Raw genomic sequence first — 5,372 nt, 5'->3', positions numbered from 1 at the left:
TCGAAATATTGTGCGCTGAAGTGAAAAGGTCACAACATCATGAAAAACTAACCGTGTGTATTTGTAATGCTTTGTATTGACTGTATTGATTGTATTTAAAGTACACAATTTGTTTCAGGACATTTTTACTGCTCCACAGTGCCTTGTACCTTCTGAAGAACAAAAACAGATGGACAGCTTTATAGACAACGTCATTGTGTGTTAGGAACATTTATTTCAAAAAGCTGTATATTAATTTGTGGAGCCAATGAGACAGTGTACCCACTGTTACACAAAGTGTTAACTGTTAAATAATAATTTAATTGTGAGTGATGATATTGTAGTTTTTGTAATAAATGTATTTGCTCTTTAAGTCTTTTTAAATGCCTAGGACTTTTATTATACACATCTGTAAAAAATATTCATGTGGTGTAACTCAGTTGCTTTGAAGTTGCTACAGAATTATTACTCAAAATAATTTAAAAGTGAAGGAATTTAAGGAGTTGAGCCTAAAACTAGAGCCTTTTATACTTTTGTAAGCACAGCATTACACTCGCCTAATCGCTAGTTGCTAAAGTTACTAGCCTAGCCACCGTTTTACAGGCTAATAAAAAGTAAAACAACCATCAAACTTGGGTGTGTATTTTACCTCAGTTACGGAATAATAAACAGAGTAAAGGAGTGATTCTTTTTTCAGCACAAAATGGATGCCAGAGGTTTTGAGCCTTTTAGCCAAACTAAAGCTAGCTAGCTTGCTAACTTAGGATGTTCTGTCATCGTTTGTTAGGGTGACCAGACATCCCCTTTTACCTGGACAGGTCCTCTTTTTTAGACTTAAAACGTTCGGGATTTTGTTTTTCTAGAGCTTACATATAGAATTTCGAGAAGCGTTTCATTCACAAACGAGTCCCGCCCTCCCCTACTCCGATTGGTTCGCTTGAGTGAGAAGGGGGCGTGGTGAAGTAGCCTAAAATCTTCGGATTGGATGGTCTTCGGATTGGACGCCCCCCCTCCCCCTACCAAATACCAAATTTGGTACATTTTGAGGATTTAAAGGCATCTACAATGACTCCAATTACTCCAATAAAACTAGCAGCTTTGTAGCCGTTAGCTATGTGCTTTTTAAATTTAGATACACATTTTTCATTATGGCCTGAGTTTTTGTGTAAAAAAAGTCACCATTATAATAAATTGGACCTCCACCACTTGGCACAAACAGGTTGAGGCTGAAACTTTCTTTGCTATTGATTGGACCCAGTCTTTGGCTGTTATTCAACTAATGGTGATTCACCGCTGCAAGTCCAACACTATGATTAATTAGTGCTCTGACAACTGGACCTTAGGGATTAGAATAGCTGGAGAGCCCTGGCTATCAGTTACACAATGTCCAGAGAAAATCAATGAGCTTCCTCAGAGCAGAAGTTACAACAACAAAGTCGTATCTGTTGGGTTTACGACGAGGATGCCACGTACATTAAAAACAAACGTCATCGCTGCCCTAAGAAAACCTGGGAACGTCTTTGGATTTGCGCATATACTGAGCTTATATTTTTTTATGCCATTTTGAAATCCTGTCTAAACTCCATGTGCAGCTTGTTTTTCATCCATTTCCTTGTCAATAAGGGCTTCTTGAAGAATCCACATCCTTTCAGACCCAGCGTTGCGCTGTCTTTTCACAGTGGAAAGATGGACCCATGTGTCTGATTTGAAGCAAAGTGGAGTTTAATGTTCTCTTGTCTGTTGCAGATACTCACTTAAATTACCTTGACTTTCTGAAGGTGGATCTTGTCACAAAGACCCACACTGTTTACTGAACTGAATGCCTAATTCCAGGTCAGTGTAGCAACACATCCTGGGGCTGAGGTCAAAATTCACGCTCATCCGTGCACGACAAATCAGGATCCATCTTCAAGAGGAACTGCAAATATTAGGCTTCATGTTACCAGGAGAGGGGAGAAAGTAATGGGTGTTTGAGGGTGTGAGAGCGTGCGTTAATGCATCCCATTTTCGGATGTGTTTGTACGTGTGTAAGTAAAGTTTGTGTGCAAAAGGCAACTGACTCATTATTGAGTAATTTGAAATGATGGAAACCAGATGGCCCCCATACTGAAAAATGCATAACGCAGCACAAGGTCTTACAGGATTTCAGTTTTTCACACCAATTCCCTCATGAATCACGTTAGCGGCGTGCTGTCATTCGCCCTAGATACGCACCTCCTGAACGGCACTCATTGAAGTGCAAACATGTACATTTGTCCTGCGCGTCTTTGTTTCAGAATGAAACAGATTTGGCATTGAAAACGTGAAGCTTGGTCATTCAATGTAAACGTAGTCTAACAACAGACAATGCTTCATTTTGGTAGTATGTCCATATGTCCATTCATTCATTATCTGTAACCCTTATCCAGTTCAGGGTCGCGGTGGGTCCGGAGCCTACCTGGAATCACTGGGCGCAAGGCAGGAATACACCCTGGAGGGGGCGCCAGTCCTTCACAGGGCGACACACACACACTCACATCTAGGGACACTTTTTTTCTTTAAAGTTGCCAATCCACCTACCAATGTGTTTATTTTTTTTTTTTGGACTATGGGAGGAAACCCACGCGCACACAGGGAGAACACACTCAACATATATTGCCTTACTGACATAACATTCATTCATTCATTATCTGTAACCGCTTATCCAGTTCAGGGTCGCGGTGGGTCCAGAGCCTACCTGGAATCATTGGGCGCAAGGCGGGAATACACCCTGGAGGGGGCGCCAGTCCTTCACAGGGCAACACACACATACACATTCACTCACACACTCAGACCTACGGACACTTTTGAGTCGCCAATCCACCTACCAACGTGTGTTTTTGGACTGTGGGAGGAAACCGGAGCACCCGGAGGAAACCCACGAGGACACGGGGAGAACACACTCAACATATATTGCCTTACTGACATAACATGAATTTATTAATCTCTTCATTGCACCTTTCCAGCCACCAAAACAAATGGTATAATGCGGTGACTGCTTTAAAGCAATGATCCAACAATTAAAAAATTTGTCTATATCTGCCATATCTGTAGCAAATTATCAGATACAGTGGACAATAACTTCCCTATGTTTATAATACGTAGGAAAAAGCCTCAAAATATACTTAACAAAAGCCCATTGGTAAGGGCTGAATAGAAGGATGTGTAGCTAAAAAGGAGCCCATACTTAGAAAAGGAAACAGAGGAGAAAGACAGCAAGTTGACATCTCAAATTTGGATTTAGGACGTTTAAAATTGTTAATCAGATCACGGAGACTGAGAAGAAAACACTGGAAGCGGTTTCTAAGCCTGAACTTTGGGGCTGCGGAACAATATCCCAGCATGATTCTTTGAGAAATGAAAGTAAGACTCTTGAAAAGAATTGAAGTTGTTTCTAAGACTGAAATGAATGTTTTGTTAAGGCTTTTATGTAATTTGATGTTAAATTGACTAAAAATGGTTGCCTTTATATGAGTTACCTATGTAAAAATGTTTTTTTAACGGTAAATTATTGAAAAATAATGTGGACTCTGATTTTAGCACTGCACACTAAAGCAGGAATCTTTAATAAACGAAGGCACTGTTCATACTAGTGTTTCTTACTAATGCTCTAGCACAAGTTCATATTCAAATATTGTTTTTAATGTTCACCTAGGGTGAACCTCCAGGTGACTGTCGGTGAGGAGTGTGGTGTGTTCTCCCTGTGTCTGCGTGGGTTTCCTCTGGGTGACTGTCTGTGAGGAGTGTGGTGTGTTCTCCCTGTGTCTGCGTGGGTTTCCTCCGGGTGACTGTCTGTGAGGAGTGTGGTGTGTTCTCCCTGTGTCTGCGTGGGTTTCCTCTGGGTGACTGTCTGTGAGGAGTGTGGTGTGTTCTCTCTGTGTCTGCGTGGGTTTCCTCCGGGTGACTGTCTGTGAGGAGTGTGGTGTGTTCTCCCTGTGTCTGCGTGGGTTTCCTCAGATGTTTCATTCATTCATTCATTAATCATCTGTAGCTGCATATCCAGTTCACAACAGCCCCAAAATTATTTTTTAAACTACATTTAAAGTGCGTTTTAATTGGCTAGATGTACCCAGCACTTTCACTTTCACTTGGCCCATGTTCTAACTGAAATGGTTTGCAAAGTGACTGGCTGGTTGACTTTGCTCCACTGTAATCTGATTGGCTAGTTGAACATGCCCGACTGTAATCTGACTTGTCCCAGTGTAATCTAAACGTGTCCCTTTTGTATTCTGTTTGACTAAATTAATGATTAAATCTGCCGTCTGATTGTCTATTCAACTATAAATCCCACAGTTTGATTGGCTGTTTGAATCTTGCCATGGGGCTGCTTCATTACATCAATCATGTTTATAAAACAACATCCGCCAGCCCCTGTACAGAGAAACACCAGAATGTCCTGAAAAATACGGGAAAAGGGCAACAAAGGGCACATATTTTCAGTTTTCTGAGGCTGAAAACGTATTACTGATGATGCTTTTTTTTGGCTGAATTCATTCTTTGAGGGAAATGATCCCTCTTTGTGTGAGTAAATGAATGGAGCTTGTTCTTGTTTATGCCACTGATAAGAGGCTGGTATTTAGGATTCTTAGAGTGGAGAGAACAGGTGTTCATTTTGTCTCGATGAAGATGCTCCTGTTTGTAGGTATCCTGCTGAAATGACATTTCCGGAGTAGGCCAATCTTCTCATCGTAAGTGTATGCATTCTTCGCACACTCATGTTCATGCTATTTTAAGCCTGCATCTGAAAAACACAAAGCCGCGGGCCATAGATTTTGAGCGGAAATCAAGGATTGGAGAAGTATGTGCAGTGGTGGTTCTTAAGAGTCATAGGCAGAACCGTGAAAACAGGAGGAACCTTTAAAAGCTATCAGGCCGAGTGCTTAAGTGGATATATATCTCTAATGGGATACACTGAGAGGCCGGTACAATTTAAATGAAAAGTCCTCATCCACAGTGCACACAAACTGCTCCTGAATCACAAATGCATACACATCCCAGTTTCAGGTACATCATATGCCCAGTGTAGCCCTGCTGTTATAAGTGGCAGTAACCGAAATAAAATACTATAAGCCATTATTAAATTGTGTGCATGGCAAACATTTAAACATAAACAAAAACGTCCACTACCGAACTAAACTGGCTCCAACTGAAAGCATTAGCTGCTCATGCTTTTGGAAAGATGCTGGAGCATTATGGGAAATGTAGTTGCTGTTGTGACGTTGTATGGCCTGCAGTTCTGTTCATCCAAAAAAAAAAAAAAAAGACGTTTTACCACTGTGATTTTAGTGGGGCATGGCAACATTTTAGTATTTTTAGACCTATTTTGAACTTCCAGGGATGTTCCATGTTTACTGGGTTTAGGTTCTGGCTTTAGA

The sequence above is a fragment of the Hoplias malabaricus genome, chromosome 3 (assembly GCF_029633855.1).
Source record: "Hoplias malabaricus isolate fHopMal1 chromosome 3, fHopMal1.hap1, whole genome shotgun sequence".
Taxonomy (NCBI): Eukaryota; Metazoa; Chordata; class Actinopteri; order Characiformes; family Erythrinidae; genus Hoplias; species Hoplias malabaricus.
The sequence above is the reverse complement of the archived record's forward strand: the minus strand, read 5'-3'. Positions refer to the sequence as shown.